The 17,998-nt window shown below is 40.7% G+C and overlaps 1 protein-coding gene across 4 annotated transcripts in view; it reads right to left on the reverse strand.

The window, feature by feature from the left end:
• LOC121895277 (semaphorin-4B-like) overlaps positions 1-17,733 on the reverse strand; it is a 51,885-nt gene extending 34,152 nt beyond the window's left edge. Inside the window, exon 1 of one of the 4 annotated variants that reach the window (XM_042408301.1) lies at positions 17,587-17,733. The gene's annotated coding sequence lies outside the window, so the exon portion shown is untranslated. Of the gene's footprint in view, positions 1-8,527; positions 8,602-9,655; positions 9,910-17,586 lie in introns of those variants that run through there. The other 3 variants (XM_042408290.1, XM_042408291.1, XM_042408292.1) reach the window with 3 other exon arrangements.
• Positions 17,734-17,998: the final 265 nt, after the last annotated feature.

Below are 17,998 nucleotides of genomic sequence, written 5' to 3' on the forward strand. Positions count from 1 at the left end.
CTTTAGTGTAATTAATCATGTAGAGCCCAATTCTATCCTGAAGAACAATGAAGCGTGGATCTGAAGAAAAAGTATTAAATATTAATAAGCATTAAATCATATTTGACAGCAACTGATAGACCAAAGAAAGTGATCTTATTAGCAGCAACAATTATAGGACTTATAGGATTAGAGCTCTATTCAACTGGAGCTGTTACAGTACGGATGACCCACTGTGCTCAGTGCCACAGAACCCATCTGCTCATCTAGAGGAGGGTCTGCTGCTCCTTGTATCTATGAAGGGTGAATCTGGTGCCATATTGCTTAAGGCTACAGATTCATTAACCTTTCGAACCTCCCTTGAGGCTCCCTATTAATACCTGCATCTGTTGAGAGGGAGAAAGGATGTGACAGACACATTGGAAGATATACTTGGCCAGGTCATGGCGAGTTCACTGGATAGCGAGCAGTGTGAATGCTAACCATTTGGCTAGCATTGTATACATGACTGGGCTTTGTGCTCCACGACCAGCTCCCCAATAACTCATCTCTGCAAAGTGACTTGTCTCCCATTTAGTCTTTTGGCATGGACGGAGGCACTTATGGAGATAATCAGCTGCCGGGCAGGACCCTGTGATGAGAGCGCTATCACAGAGAACAACATGAGGCTAGATTAGGCCGCTGTCCAATCCATTAACAGTATCACGAGTACATCTAAGTCCAAAGTGAAAGAGAACTATAAAAGCATTTGCACTTAATTGCATGGCTGCAATCAAATTCAGAGGAGTTAATCTTTCAGTTTTTGCCAGGTTTGAGGGTGACTTTGAGATAATATATCAGTAACTGCTCCCAACAACAAGAATAAAAAAAGAGATTTAAAAAAGTGTAATTGTTTTCATAGGGTCAAATGACAGTCCTCGTCTTTCAATACCGCCGATGTTTATTTTTTTTTCCATGTCTGACCCTTCAAAACAATATGGCCCCTTGGGTTCAGATTACTATTCAGCAAGATTTATGGTGCCATTATGTTGGACAGAAAAGACCTCAGTGGGTGACTGACAAGGCAGAGGCTCCTTGCTGTGTCTGTCATTATAACTCACACTTATAGCAGCCTGCTTAGCTGAGAGGGCGGCGCATGATTGGTTCAAATTCAACCCAGTGGATGGGATGAAAAAACAAAAAAAACAATGGTTAGCCATTCGATGACGATTAGACGTTTGTTAATTTACTGATAAGCAAAAAAACATTAGATAAGATAAGTATAATTTCAATAACATAAGATGATTTCAATAGCATTAACTTGCTGATCTCCCTGTCTTTTCACTTGTTCGAAATGAAGAGTTCTTGTATTGAATTTCCTGCTTCACTGGTACATAATCTATCAAAAGCAAGGGGGAGGAGAAATAATGAAATGCAAATGAGCTCAGAAATGAACTCATAAAGGCTATGCAGCATGAAATCTATGGTTACCACAATTTATGTGAAAGTTTGTCAAGACAGTTCACCAAAGTAATTGTATATACCAATCTGTCATGTGTGACACATGTTCACAAACCGTCTACCATCTTAATTTTCACACCTCAGCAGGAGAAAGGAGGAAGCTGATGGTAAAGGTTTAATCACGGTTCGATGTTAGGGCGTTGCCATGGCTACCATGTACATAGGCGTGCAAGAATTTATTGTGTTGGTGCTTCTGCAAATACACTATTACACTATTTACTTGACTGTAATTCTGGTTTGTTAGAACAGAAAATATAAAATGTAATGTGTGTGGTTGCAAGTCGCACTGCAAAGGATGCAATGTAATAAGTCAAATAGGCCAACCGTGGAAAACTATATAAGCAATTTTCTTGCTTGATAGAAAAATTAAATAAGCTAGCTAGGAGCTTTTTGATTACCAATGTTAAAGACAACCTAGTACATCTGATAAATCAGACAATTCTTCCTGATTTTTTGAAGATGTAGAGCAAGAACAGCAACTCTCTATTTGAAAAGTGACCTTTTTCAATAATAAACCTTTTAAATGGATTCCACAGTCGGGGTGGAAGATAAAGTACTGCTTTCTTTGTTAATATCTGTGGAGGTGCAGCATTATGTACAGCACTTTGTGAACATGAACATGGGATACAACATTTTGTCTTCTCTAACCCACATGGGAATGGGACAGGGGAAGTACACAGAGGGGTTTCAGCTGAGCAGACTGCTCCCAGCACCAAGAAAGCAGACTCCTAAATAAATCACGACTGGGTTAAAAATAAACTCTAACCCCTCCTCACAGCAGCAATTGTTTCCTAAGCTGGCAGAGCTCATAGTAAATTCATCATCACAGTGACTCGGTGAGTTTACACAGCGTCGATGCATGATTCAGCATGTCTGGAAGAGGGAGCTTGGTGGTAAAGATATTAGACGAAGATGAGAGGTATATGACTATATACTAATACTAATACTGAACATACTACAACATAGACTTTACACACCTTTCATAGGGGTTGGTCTACTGAACATGTTTAACTAGTTTTGACCCATTTATATTGAACTGTTAATCCTCAGTTGTCACCGTAAACAGAGTCTATCCACAGACTTTCACCTGAGCAAAGCCAAGCAACGTCTGACCTGCATTCAACCCAGGTCAGATGAGGGGTCATGAAGCCAGGTTGCTTTAAAACCATGTCACTGCATCAGTCTAATGTCGTCGTCACAAACTATAAAACATCCAACCTAACTTTGACTGGCACTGAACAAGAAGGTAATAGGTCTGTGGAATTTTGAAAACAGGAAGTCAACATTAAGATATGGCTAAAATCTTGAGTACATCTACAGTGGTGCTAAAGTGCCTCATTGCTTTCTTAGGAATGTACAGCAGCTTATGGGTAATGCGTCTATCAGAAACAAATCTCCAGGATATCCTCTCAAAGAAGCCTTTGAGTGGGTTTTAATATGGACAGCCTCATCATAAGTCATAACAAGTTGAACACAATGCAGGTCCTGGAAAAACATTTTTCCATCCAGATATTGTTTTGATTTTGCTTCTTAGAGGAAATTCCTATTGAGCAGGAAATTAAATGCTAATTAAATGTAAATATTTTAAATAGACTTTAAAAAAAAAATATGTCAAGAGAACTAAAGAAAATCAATAGGACGTCAACTATCTAAGTGAAAGACAGTCAGAACAAAAGAGAGCTGCTTTCTACTTTCACTTTTCCCCCCAAAGTTACAATTTGAACTCACACACACACACATACAGATAATACAACCACAGAGAGAAAAACGTTCATAGCGTATCTCCAATATCATTTCTACCCTGCAGGTAACATTATTTTCTCTTGGCTCTGAACCAAACCAAGCTCCTGTGTCAGTACATGACAGAGGATATTTTAACCCAGGATAAAATAAAAACCTTTATGCACGCTCCAACTTTTAGGTCTATAATATGGAACAGCTGCACAGTGAGGATTCGGGATCCTGATGATGGCTGCAGGCAAACTTCCTCTAAGAGACAAAAGAGACAAATTTGTACAAAATGCCACAAAAACTGGTCTGACTGCTAATCAGGAGCCACTGATTTAATATATCCCTCTTCATTTCCTCTATGCAAATGTGTTTTTCTTAATGATAGCAATTGGCTGATGATGTTGGTGCGACACCGTAAATATATTAGACACTATGCACTACAATGAGTGTGTTACAAAGAAGATGAAGATGGATGAGAAATTTTTAAAAAAAAGCTTTATTAACTATCACCCCCTTGCAGTATAATGGCCCAAAAGGTAAGACAAAATGGGTAAAAATGTTACTATACATACAGAATGGCAATCCTGATTTTGTTAGACAGTAATATGAATGTCTCTGACAATTGAAACCAAAAGCACACATGTGATATCCCACAGTGGAAACATGAGGGTACTGACTTTTCCTCCATGTCTTATCAATTATTCATATAATCATCTTTCTATTGATCACTGGCTGAAATGCATCCTGCTGCGGTATGTCCCTGATGCTTTCAATTGCTTCATAATGATGACTAAGTCACACAGCTAAATAACAGGAAAAATAACACGCCCTGACAATTCAGTCAGACAATGTGAATCAAGTTCACCTTTTAGCACAACAGACACAAACTAGAAGGCACTTAGTGATGTCAAGGCTGCACAATCTGCTATTTTACCAACAGAAAATGTAGAATTTGTTAATCTGCTTTTGTATCCAGATCTGCATCAGAATACAGTTACACTGCAACACAGTTCACCTTTTACTCTAGAGTGTAAGATACACTTAAATACTAACCATGACACTGTAGACAAAATGAAGATCAATATTAAGGCGTTTAAATGGTTTGCAGGAACATAACTTTCCAGTAATACTATAAATTTAACATGATTTGTTTGTTTTATTGAGTTAATAAAGACTCGTGCTCTCTAAGCTACATAGGATAAATAAGACTGTTACTATTACTGGTTTGACAGAATGATGTGTTAATCAGGTTATGGTTAGATATACATTATGTGAATAAGATGCTTTATGTGTGACGTGACAATGATCAGTATTTCTTAAATCAGGTTCTTAGAGTGGATATACACACATTGAGACTGACTCAACCACTTTGCACCAAGATCCCTTTTCACATGTTAATCAGGTGCCTGACTAGGCATTGAATATGTCCTAATTGGCTTTGCATGACCCTAAGCTACCAGACAGATCTGTGCTAATTGTTTAACTGCAAGATGTGCACTGTTACCACGATCCTGTCATGTCCATGTCTCACAGTCAAAGGTATTCATTAAAGATGCAGTGAAGAACTCCGATTTTACATCCTTCTGTGGTCTCTTTAGGTGAGCAATGCAACTTGTCTGTCTGTAACATCTATCCCAACATACTAAACACACAGCGCTGAAATGAGCAAAGAGCGCGATGTGACACCACTTTAAGTGTGATCCTGAGCTCGAACAGGCTCTGAGGAATATTCAAACTGCCTTTTACATTAGTGTACATACTGCTCAGCTTTGCCATGCAGGAAAGAGCAATTATCATTTCAAACGAGTGAGTGAAGCAGAACTGGCGGAGGAGATAAGTGCTTAAAGGAGAGTTGGGGTCACCTTATTCTCTCTGATACAGAGTTGCCCTTACCTCAAATTATTCAAGCCTGACGGGGAACAGTGGGAGATCGGTTCTTGAAAAACTTGCAAAGCGTCAATAATGAGCTGTGTGTGTCAGTCAGAACGCAGTGTGATAGGAGGCATAATTTCCCACTTGATCACAGTCCTGTTACAGAAACTACTGGAACCTTTGGAGATGCAAACACCACTTGCGAGGAAGTAATTTTAATGCATTTAAAAATGATTGCTATGAGACTGCAAACTCACTGGAAAATAGATTACACTAATCTCCTTTTGTTTATTATGTGCTTCTGGGATGAAAACCTCTCTACACTACACTACCCAATGACCCATTTAGACTAATGAAGCTGACCAATCAGGAAATCCTCATGATTAGAGCCTAACATTTTGCTTCTGGTGGGAACATCGCAAAAAAAAAAGAAAAAAGAAGAGAGAGGAATTTAAATTTCCATTTGCTTAGGGCTCTACAGTATGACAGAGTGCAATTAAATGATTGTCCAAAGACGTCAGCAATGACAGAAAAAAAACAAACAAACTGGCGTTTCATTTATTTTCCTGCCACTTTGGTCTCCTTACAGATATATGGAACACTGTTGCTATCGAAACTGCAAATGGCTGCAACACAGGACAACATCCCATTCATCTGCTGGGTTGATGATGATGATGTCAGTCAAGTCTGTGAGCAAACTCTGTAGCGTGACAAAGGAGAGTTGAAGATTTACAGTCATGTAATCACACAATAGAGGCCTTTGTGAGGTCTGGACCACGCTGTGTTAGCATCACAGTTCATCTGCTAATTACACCATCAAATCCAAAGACTTGGCTATCCGTAGTGGGCTATTCATCTCATGACTTAAACATCAAGCTGGGGGGGCACGATTAATCCCTGTAGTTAAACCGATGTGAGGACTCATTTCTTTACAAGATTTGACAAGCAGGGCAATAGGATTTAAAAGCGTATCAGATGACGATATTCTCTTTCTGGCCGCTGCTTCACCTTGTCAGACCGACATGTGCAATATCTTCAGCGTGTTCAGGTACGAACGTCGATGATCGGAAACCACAAGCCTTGACCAGCAAAACTGTTCACATTACTCATCCCAAGTGGAAACATGACACAGTCTGTCGGAGTCGTTTGTCAGGTTCGCTGCTTCAAGGCAGTTGGCTGTTTACTCTCGGCAAACATGTCGACTTCAAAAGGAACAGCTGAAGCACTTCTGCTTTGTTTACTGTCAGGTAGGGGCTCTGTCTTTGTCTTTGCGAGCAGTCGCCGCCAATAAAGGAAGTAATAAGTCAACAGTGTGGTCCCCCCTGGCAACAGTCCCGCTGATAATAGCTCATACATGCGACAGATAGGAATCAGTACCATAATGAAATTTATTCATCTATAACAGTTAATCAGGGAAAAATAATCTGAGAAATAATTGGAAATTATTAAAATAACTGATGCCATTATGATGAATTGATTTCCAATAAAACTGCAATAGAAGAAAAAATCTCTTATAGTTTGTTATAGTTAATATAAAGTGGTAATAGTGCATAAACAAATACATGCATGTAGCTTAATATCATATCACATGAACTGAATTAAAATAGTATTGACAGCAGACGCAGCATCTGTTATCCTCTTTTAACTGATTCTGTATTGATTCTGATACCCAACAAGTGGTACATCAAAGGGGAAACTGGGCACATGGATGGAAGCAGTGCAGAATTTACTGATGTAGTTTGTTAATGTATCCAAATGCAAGCTTTAAGTAAATAGAAACTGCAGTTTCACTCCAGTAAATTGCATCTCTGGCTATCTGTCTGATAAGTTTCACCTTCTGCCAAAGAACAGCCCGACAAGTTCTTAGTTTTTAAAGCAAAATAATATGTTTGTCTTTTACAATGGAAATAACACTGAGTCTCACTCTGATCTACAATACATATTACCCTAACCGAAATATAAGATGCGGTTATCAGCAGATTCACAAGGAAACACATTCCAGGCAGACAGAAAGTGTGTTTTCCATTACAAAGTAACAGTTTCACTTTTTTTCTCTACATTTCTTTCAAAACAAGAGAAGGAAAATGGAGAGGACGTTAATTCCTCTCAGGAGAGGAACATGTTACATAATAGATTTCCATCTTAAGACAGCTGCCTCAGTTAAGGCCTCATCCAAGCTGATGCAGAGGACACTTCTGACAAACACCTAAGACCAAAGTGAAGTGATATAAACCTGAACTTTATAATAAATCTGAATGGGGTCAACATGGTTTTAAAGCTCTGCTGTTAACCAGAGCTAAGTGCAATCTTCCACAGCTCAGCTTTATTATAAAAGGATGGACACACACACTTTTCTACAGCAACTATGGGATTACTATAGAAATATTATATGACTTGAATGAATCTCAGATATACTTCAAACAATAATATAATGAGAACTTTTCATTAAGTGATCAAATATAGACTTAATATAAACAGACAAACTGTCTGACATGTTGAATCTCCTGTGTAAATACCTCTCCAACCACATGAACGTCTCTCTATAGATACACTCTGTTAATTTGATAAGCAGCATTTAGCAGTCACTGTTAAGCAAATATGCAGTATATGGGTCTATGGGTCTGTTGTAAATCTGTGCTTGAGCAGCTAGAGACTCAGCTCCTGTATGAACAGTAATAACCAGGGATTAAACAGAAATGGCTCAAATGCATTTAGAAGACATGTTTTCACTATCAGAAGCAGATTCATTTGTAAAAAAGTGAAGTCAGGGTGCAAAAAGAACAAGCAACAGTAGAAGGTAGAGAAGTCAAAGGCTGGCTCACCAGCTCTCCTTTTTAGCCCAACATCTCAACCCCTGCAGGGTCCGGCCAGCCTCTCTACAAGACCTGCGGGTCATGCTGAATATGAATAGCCTTGCAACTGGCAGACAAAGCTATGCGTAGACACAGCAGAGACAGCAAGACAGCAGACGGGGCTGCAGCCACGTCTTCAGTGAATGCAAATGCGAACCATTAAACCTTATCGCCCATGTGTAAAGGCGGAGTGTGACTTTTCACAGTTTAGGCTGCGTTAGCGCTGCAAGAATTCATTCAGATTCCTGAAACTGAGGCAAATTCTCTGCCAAATGTTCAAGCTGCAGGAAAACCTCAGAGAAAACAAAAATTTCATGGGATTTTTACACATAAAATCTATTCATTTCTCAACTGGTACTGCTCAGCGATAAACTGTTTCGAATTCATCTGCACAAACTCGACTCAGCTGATGAAAAGGCAGCGTGGCTGGCTTCACGCCTGCAATGTCCTGTCCCGGGTGCAATCTGGCTTCAGCCCATTGAAATGACGGTTTTCCCACATCTCAGGCTGCACAGGGACACTGAACACACAAGTTCCCATCAGTTTGTCCTGAGCACGTCCAGTCTCTCTGGACACTCCGGGATATCACTAACCTTTTGAGGGTTAAAAAGCAGCAGAGTGTCTCCACTTCCCTTCCAGCTCTTTACCACAACCTCTCCACATGCTGACCATTCCTCTGAAGTTGTTACAGTGGGTGGAGTGTTGGGTGGAGTCTGTGTGTTTGTTTTGAGTGTTTGAATATGTGTGTGATTGTGTGGGTGGGGGTCCGCCTGTGCATATGTGTGAGCTAGAGAGAGAGAGAAAGAGAGAAAGAGAGGGAGGCAAGATGCTTTTGCAAGTGCTTGAAGTGAAAAAAGGTTGCAGCAGCTTTGTTTACAGGAGAACAGCCAGAGACCATCAGTGGTTTTAGTGTTACTGATACAGTATCACACACTGGCAAGGGGAGGAGAAGAACAGCAGAGGCCCAAAGGGGAGAGACGGCTCCACCGGTCATTTACAGTCTGATTCCAACAAAGCATATCAGCACCATCAAAACACTGAACTGGGCTTCGCCTCTCACACTAGATTTCATGCATCAGTTCAGGATAAAGTACACATTTTATGAGCAACCAAAACAGAAAAAAAAGATGTCTAATCCGAGGTCAATCTGTGTTTGTTTCTTAAAAATGCAGAGTGATATGGGAGGTATGTCAACACATAGTACAACATGCCAGCAGGGATAAGAGGAGGCGGCTGTTAAGGAGGAATAACAGGAAACATGCGAGGTGTCATTAAGCAAGTGTAAAGTTGGACAGAATCACTTCACTACATGATGCAAACAGACCTGCATGATTCATCAATGTTTAGCAGCTACGGATTTGCCAATGTTTCTTTAAGTCTGGTGAATATAAAGCCAAATTAACTAGAGCACTAGTACAGCACAATTAGTTGTTGCGTCTATGGGTTGGATGCAAATAGCAGCTGTTTACGCACATGGGAGTAAACAGACAGAAAGCAGAGGGGCCAATCCATCATTGTTTCGTATTTTTAAATGATAATTTGTGGGTTTTGTTTACTAACAAGCATATATACACTCCCAAATTCATCCATTGCTTCAGCTGAAGGCGTAAAAAATAACATCTATTCGGTTAAAACATTCTTCCTTTTGTTAAGAAAAAAAATTAGTGCATTTAGATTAGATGACGCTTTACTTGTTTCTCCTTGCTGTCAATGTGTTTTACCTTTAAAACCAAAGGACACCGAGGAGGCACAAAAAGACCTTACCATCCATGAGCTGGTGAATAAAAACTGCAGCGCAAAAAGAAAAAAAAAAAAAAGAAACACTCGGTCACAGCTGAAGTCTTCACAGTTCTTGAAACAAAAAGAAAAGATGTGGAAAACGAACCGAAGTAACATTTAAATCCACTAAATGCGCTTATAGAGTCTATTGGCGTGTCCGTGAAATGAGGTCCATCCTTCGTGCGTTTGAAGACGAGCCTCCTCTACTACAGACTGAGGCTGGTTGCTTTCAAAACCTCAAAAACTTTAGCTCCTCCCACTGCACACGCTGCCTGCCTGCCTGCAGCTACAGACTGACTTTAAAGAGCCTGCAACACACACCTCCACAAAAAAATCATCTATTGTTAGTCCAAAACTGACAATTATCATTCAGGTTACAGTTGGTATGATCAGTTCTGTCCTCTCTGTCAGAGGAAAATGCTTACAAGTGTTCATAAACAATGAAAAAGATGATCAGAAATGCAGAAAATTATTTTTATTGACAAATAAAAATGTATACACCTAATCTGTGCACAATTTGTCAACACTGTATACAAATAGCTGTTCAAATTTCATCTCTTTGCAAATGAAATGCGTTTTGTAGTCTCTAAAAGAAGAGAAGAGACTCAAATCTTGCAGTCTCGTCTCTCACATTCTGACAGTGACAGATTTCTTTGCTGAGGGAAAAGTTTTCTTGCTCTGTTGTCTCGGGTATCAGTGAGCCTGTTTCTCTCTTGTGAGGGCGATACCCTGCAGCCATCAAACAACAAATGACAACTGAGAGCGTCCACCACAAAGAGAATTACAGCGGATTATGTACAAAGGCAAAGACTCGAACACAACCAAACTCAACCATTCATGTAATCTCTTTTTGCCCCTGGAAAAGAGTCAAAGAACTCTGGACTCCAGACATTTAGTTTTACTTTTTAAGAGGTTGTGTCAAAACAACAGACAGCATGGTCCTCCCACTTCTGCTCTGCTCAGGACATCCAGTCTGATCCATGTCAGAGAGTTTCACCACTCACCAAAATTATCATCTTTCCTTGACAAGAAGGGACACAAATCAAGCTCTCACGCATAACACAAACCCACTCTTCACACCCAGAGGGGAGAAGATAACATTAATAATTAGTCTCCGGCTCCTTGTTTTTAGTGGCATGCGACAATGTGAGAATTTGTCAGATATTTTGACAGTTAACACTAAGAAATGTGACGGCAGTAACCGAGGCAGGCGCTGAACGCTCGAGGCTGCATCCTGATGGCACGGTCTGACACAATCCTGCCGCTTTTTTTTCTGGAAATGTTGTCACACTCTGACTGGTTTTGTGAGAGTGCGCCACAAATAAAGCAAAGGCCAACGTTCCCACCCACTGGAAAAAAAAATTGTGACAGGTGGGGTTTAAAGTCGTGACAGAGTCTCTGACTTTCTGTTTTTCTTTTGCCTCAACTGCACGCATGTTTCTCTCTCTGATAGACAGACACCTAATCAAAATTTCTCTCCTTTATCTGCCCAACCCAAAGTAATCCAACAAATTGAATCAAGGATTACTCCTGGGAAGATTAAAATCATTCAACCTATGCAAAAGTCAGGTTTGCAGCAACAGAGGGTGGATGGCCCACTCAGCAGTATGAATTCCTCTCTACCACTTTTCTATTCACTCTGCAATCATAGACTGTGGAGCACAGTGATACATGAACTCATTAACCTTATGAAAAATATAAGTGCAATGTCTTTACCTCACACTGTAAAAAAGAAGAAACATTAAAGTGCCAGGCAGTCCGTAGATGTTGGCACTCTTCGACTGAAGATGCAATAACAAGATGCTGAGTAGCTCTGCAGCTTTGGGTGAAGCACTTTGATAAGAATTAAGTGGCCTCCTGGTAATGAGCACGACAGGGTGTGTTTGGACTATTTCACACTTTGAAGAAATTATTTCCGACGTGAGAGATAAAGCAGCAAGAAAAAAATAATAAAACTATTCATCAAGTCAAGGCAGATTAAGTTCCTGAAGGTTGCGTTTCACAAAAGCACAGTTGTTGGACCACATCAACCCTTAATCTACCGCCGCACTCAAATAATATCCCCCCCTGGTCGTGACACGCGAACGCACCGGGGAGCATTCAGCAGCCATTCATATTAAGGTCACTGCCACCCGTCGGGCTTTTATTGGGGTTAAGTATATGACAGACTCTTTGGGTAATACCCAACACCAGATTTGGTGATGCCTAAATATTTTGTGGATCTACCCTCTCAACAAAAGCTCTAAGTAGTGGCAGCTAAAAGCTTACGTCAGTGGGATCAACAAAGTCTTTTCTTTGATAAACAGGCTCAAAATTCACTTTAAATTTAGATGTTTGTCACCTGATTATTCTGCAATCAGCGTTACCTGCATATAGGCAACAACAAATCTGAACTTGCCAAAGTTAAAAGAGACAAAAATGTTTCAAAAATCTTCATTACTATGCTTTTATCCCTAAAAGCGTGCAGGCTATTATGCAAAAATGCTTCACATATATATATATGTTTAATCATATTTGAATAGTTTCTGCTAGACAGGACGAAGACAAGAGTTGCTGACATGCAACAAGGTCGAACTCATGACCCTGTGAGGTGTGCTCCTCTCGACCAGTAAGCTCTCCCCCCTGCAGGCTGTGATGAGGGCAGAGCAGCCCAGCACAGGCGCCTCCTGCACAGCTAACAGCACTATGACTCATCCCGTGTCCTCACCTTGTCCCGCTCCGACAGCCGCAGAAATGTCCCCACGTCTCACTCATCCCTCTCTCTACACAGGAGGCCGTCTCTCTCCCTTCACACTGATGATTCATGACTGTTGGACAGATGCAGCACTCCACTCGGAAAGTTTCCCATTTGCTTCCTCTACAAATGATCCTGGGTCAGGTTGTTTTGACAAGTTGGTCATATATCAAGGATGGGAATGACTTGCTGTTTTGATACCTTTAAATCAGACTGCAAGTGCTGTTAGCTGTGACTACTCGCCATGTTTTCTGCACATTTGGATAACCGATGCAAACTAATGTTTCTTGTAGCAGATGATGTGTTTGTCAGTTACTTTTATGCACATGTGAAACCATCATTTATTAGATTTTTGCTGTCTGATGTTGTCAAAAAACTAAACTTCTACATCAAGATATATTTAGTTTGCCAGATAAAGCAGGGCACTATTTTTAGCTTACATGCACGTAGCTACTCCTCTAGTCTAATGGCAACTCACCATAACTCGACCTGTGTCATATAATCTACAGTTTGAAGGCTTGGTTCATCCAAATTACAAAGTCTAGCTATGCAGATAGTAGTTGCAAGTCAATGATATTTGGTTTGTTGTACTCACAGCAACAAAAGATAACATTCACAACAAAAACAATAACATGGTTACTCTGGATAATCCACAGACTGAAACTATTTTCTACCCAAGACATAGTCCTCATGAAAACATCTGACATCACTGTTGTCATCTGTTGATTATCCAGCGGAGATATTGTTCATGGAAATGGAATTTGCTGTTAAGGCTGTGAGCAACGCAAACAAAATTTCATTAGGGTGGAGGCAGCATCTGCATAGCTAAATACCACTAAAGACAAGTAAGAAAATGTGTTTTCTTTTTTGTAATTTGGATGAACTGACCCTTTAAGAAACCAGGGAGCGCACACACGTCCCTGTAGGCTGTTGGGAGCAGCCAGTGTGACCACACAGTATCACTGTCACTGCAGATGGGAGCTCATGTCCATATCAAAGACAAGAGAGGTGGCTTCCCGTTTTTACCACTGCCATCCTCCCCGCTGCCTCACAGACACCTCTCTCTCTCTCTCTCTCTCTCTCACATGTCAGAAGTAGGCCTGCGTTTATAGTGACAGGGAAAATAATTAAACAGGAGATGCAAATCATGTCATCTACTTTAATTGGCTCTTCCTTTCATTCCTGACATGTTCAATCATCTCAGAGTGACTTTTTGAAGCTCTTTTATTTGTCCCCCGACATGATTAAAGCTTAGAGGTTTACCCGCTAACTGATCAACACAACTTATCGCAGAAACCAGATTGCAAGAGCTGAAGACTGGATGACTGTAACTACCAACAGATAGTCTTGGTACGAACGTTAAAGGGGTCTTTTCTGCGGATTTCATGTTTTGCCAATATTTTTTTTTATTTCTTTGATTTTTCTTTTGGGTTATTGGTCTTTGTAAAAATTCACAAAAGAAAAAACTTGATGTGAAGATGTGGAAGGGAAAGTGACAGAAGGATACAGGCAGGCTATCTTTTGGATTAGCTTTGTGGCATTTCTGCATCAGTAAGCAGTAAAGTTACAAGAAAAATGCACACAAAGAATGAAAAATAAAAAGCCAGACAAAGACAGATTGTGAAACGGACTTGAACCTTTGACGCCATGAGCACATACTGGAAACAGCTGAATTGTTTGGATGCCTCTTTATTTATTTTCCATAATAAAAACAGAATCTATATCTGCTCACTGACAGCTTCTGCGCACACATGTGGCATAAATATGAATTCTATAGGATGTTATGAGGTTAATGCACTTTAATGTGGTTTGGTTTTCCCCTGAGAGCTTAAGGGAAATGACATCAGTGACGGTCAGTGCAGTTGAAATGAAGATGTCGCTATGTGTTTGTGTGTGTGTGTGTTTGCTCAATACATAGATTTTCTTTGTCTGGCTCTTCCTTCGTGGTTTTGAAGCTGTAGATGCCGCAGTAGGAGGGCATAGGTGAAGGTCCTGCACAGCTGCACAGTGGGAAGGGGGAGGGCTGTGGAAGGAAGAAAGCCTCCAGGCGCTGAGAGTGAATTAATGAGTTTCTGATTTTTTCTTTTTTATGAATTTTTCAGCGCCAAAAGCTTTATTAATCTTGACATTAAATATGGTACAGCGTTAAAGGGGAATACCATTAAATTTAAGAAATTGCCTTTATATTTCATAGGTCTAATGGCAGGCTTATCCAATACGTTTTTTGTGATCTCTTCCTGAAATTAAAGACCAGAAAATCAAAAGTTGGAGTTGCTCCCCATTCCTTGAAGCTCTGTAGAGGTTTGTGGAATGTTAAGAAAAACAGTTCATTGAAAAACAGAGTGAACTTTCCATCAGCTGCTTGGACAGCTACACAAGAAATGAGTGATCCTGCATATTAAACCTTGCTGGTTTACCAGAGGGTTTTGGGGTTTTAGAAGCGATGATTGAGCAAGGATCATCCTCCATATTTTGCTTTACTTTCACCCTTCTGTTCAGTGTTTAGTCTCTGTCAAACCACTGTATAATAGCAGGTATCCTGGTGCTCTAAGCTAGTTTTGTCCACTTGCAGACACAGCCCTCTACTTTTGGTGTATTCATTGTTTTTTTAATGCAGTTACAAGTTAGACTGAATATATTCAGATGTTGGAAGACAGACATTGAAAATCTTTTAGTTATAAGGTAGTGTGCACCTACATACGTGATATTTGCAGGACAACTTGGGTCAAAGTACAGCTCAGTGTTCATTGTTTATGGGATGGAAGGATCAGAGCAGCTGTCCTCTGTGTGGTTTTTCCATAAGTAGGCCCCACATTGTCACATTTTTTATTCTTGGGAATACTTGTGGTGTCTCTGTTTAGAGCGAATGGGAGAAAGCCATCAAACATTCACAACCTTTGATTAAAAAAGAAAGAAAACAACAGCTGACTGCGCTCATGTGGAAGCCTGTATACATGGACCAAACACTCACACAGAGTCAATGCAATGAAACAGTGACCAACCCAAAGTCCTCAACAAGGTGAAGAGAAAGGATTCTGTTATCAGGATCAAATTTGGTCACACAGTTGGCAGAGTCAATGAAATATTGATTGGACAGATCTTTGTGCACTGCACTTTTCTAAGTTGAGTGAGTTCAAATATTCATAGTTATTGTAGTTGGTAAGTTTGACGTCAGGAATTCTGCAAACCTAAACTTCCAAAGTCAGAATATGTGACAAAACAAATGAGGCAAGAGAATCCTCACAATCAGGGGGCAATAATAACAGAAGAACTGTTTAACATTTAGACTCTGACAAATTCACAAAAGCGCAGTGTATGACTGCAATATTAGCTCCTGGTCTTACTTTTAAAGGTCTTTGAGCCAGCGTGGAGACACAGTGTCTGTTGTCAGCTGTAATGGAATTCAAACAGCAAGAAATCAATAAAGTATCTCAGTATGACCAGACATTAACCTTTTAAGGACCCAAATAATGCTTCAACAGCCAATGGGAGCTGACTACGTGCTGCACTTCCTCATTGCCCGTTGGTTTGTTATTGGCCACCACCCTAATTACTTTCCATTTATGCCTACAGAGAGTATGTCAGAGTTAAACAGCCCCGAGGAAGAGCTGTTTCATGTGCTAATCATCGATTTAAAAATCCACCAACATATTTTCACACTGTTCCATGAGGGACTGCGGAGAATTTGAATAAGACCAGCTGACTTCTAAAATATCTTTGTGGGTTTCTTCCTTTCTGTGTGGTTTAGCTGCAGTCGCTAATAATAATGAGCAAGTTGAAAGGCACAGCAAAGCTAATTTGTTTGTTGGTTAATTGAAGAGAAACATGCAGATTATCTCACATTGAAAATGTATTGTTTGGTTTGCTGCCAGTGAGCTGGTGACATTTGATGGATTACACTTCCTTCCAGATTTACTAGATATTTATTTGAGTTATGGATCCCACTAATGGAAATTAACTAAACAGGATGGAGAGACGTGATATGAACTAATTTTAGCCATTAATATTGAAATAGAGAAGCAGTGAATCATGTCTGGCTTTCTATTTGTCGACTCTATGTGATATAAAAATGGAATAACATCTGGATGAATTAGTTATGAGAGTGTCCACATGTGAAGTAGACCAACCATATAAAATATTAACATTTCAACACACTGGATGTAAAAGGTTAGGTTGCAATGCGTTGCTACACAAAATGCAATTTGGTCAACCTCGGCCCAGGAAGAAAAAATGCATCAGTGATTTCACTCCTCGGTTCCATTATCATTAATGTGTCATTTAGCAGTCAAAAGCCGTGGCAATAATAGAATTACTTTTCCTATTAGACTCAGCGTCACTGAGCCTCACAGTGAAAGAGCTCAGTGCACATAATGGGGAGGGAGAAGACAGAGAGAGCATTGCAAGTGTCCAAATGTCACTGGCACACGAGTTCACACCACATGCACACACCCTGTTTTGTCGGTGACACAACAGGAACAATCTATATGTCCATAATGAGACTGTCAGGGCTTCATTGTAACCAATATATTCTTCCTGTCCAGCTGGCAGGAGTCAAAGCAAACTAAACCCTCACACTCAAAGCCTGATCAGGAACTTAATGCAGTAGCAGCTTTCAGTATGATTTTGCTCCCAGCATCCTTTCCCCCTACCGGGGTTATCTCAAAACAAGGTGACTGACATTTGTCAAAAAGGACACAAGATAACACCCTGAACTATATTCAGACTTCTTCATTCAGTCTGGAAAGCTACACACACACACACACACACATGCATGCATATGAATAACAGACAGATTTCTCATTTCACTGAATGCACACACACACATACACACACACATGTGCACCTCAGCTGCACCTTCCTAGGACACAGACACACAATGGGCCAAGAACCTGACATGAATGCAATCTATTGCCATGGCACCCAGCGCCTAGATGACCGGTATCTGTAGTAACTGAGCAACCTCACACCACTTCATTACTCCAAGCACAAACTCAGCAGCAAGCCTCTCCTCCCAGGCTGCAGTGGCAGCAATGCCTCCTGGTGTTTGTCCGCCACTCTCTGCAGAAAAAAAACCCATCATCCTTTTGTCTTATTGTGAGCCACATCGCTTGCTGTCATAACAGAAAAGGAGGGACTCACCGTGCTTTTCCCCCCGGCGGCGGAGACAGGAGCCAGGTGGAGTGAGCAGAGGCTGCAGTGGCGGAGGAATCCCCCTGGTAGTGTATGTGTAAGAGTGTGTGAGAGGGAGCGTGTAAATGTGTGTGAGTGCATGTGTGTGTGCATGTGTGTGTGTGTGTGTGTGTGTTTGCAGGGAGTCAGAGCTGATCCAGCAGATGCAGGCGGGAGCCACCAATAGAATGAGAGGGAGAGAGAGAGGAGTGTGTGAGAAAAGGAGGGAGGGAGAGACAGCAGAGGAGGGGTCTGATAGCATTACATCATGGACTAGGGAATGGTAGGTTTGCAGGGGGTGGGCTACGGGTGGGGGAAGGTGTGTGTGTTTGTGTGTGTGTGTGTGTGTGTGTGTGTGTGTCCTTATGTTTGTGTTTGTGTC

Source organism: Thunnus maccoyii, chromosome 1 (genome assembly GCF_910596095.1).
Source record: "Thunnus maccoyii chromosome 1, fThuMac1.1, whole genome shotgun sequence".
NCBI classification, from domain to species: domain Eukaryota; kingdom Metazoa; phylum Chordata; class Actinopteri; order Scombriformes; family Scombridae; genus Thunnus; species Thunnus maccoyii.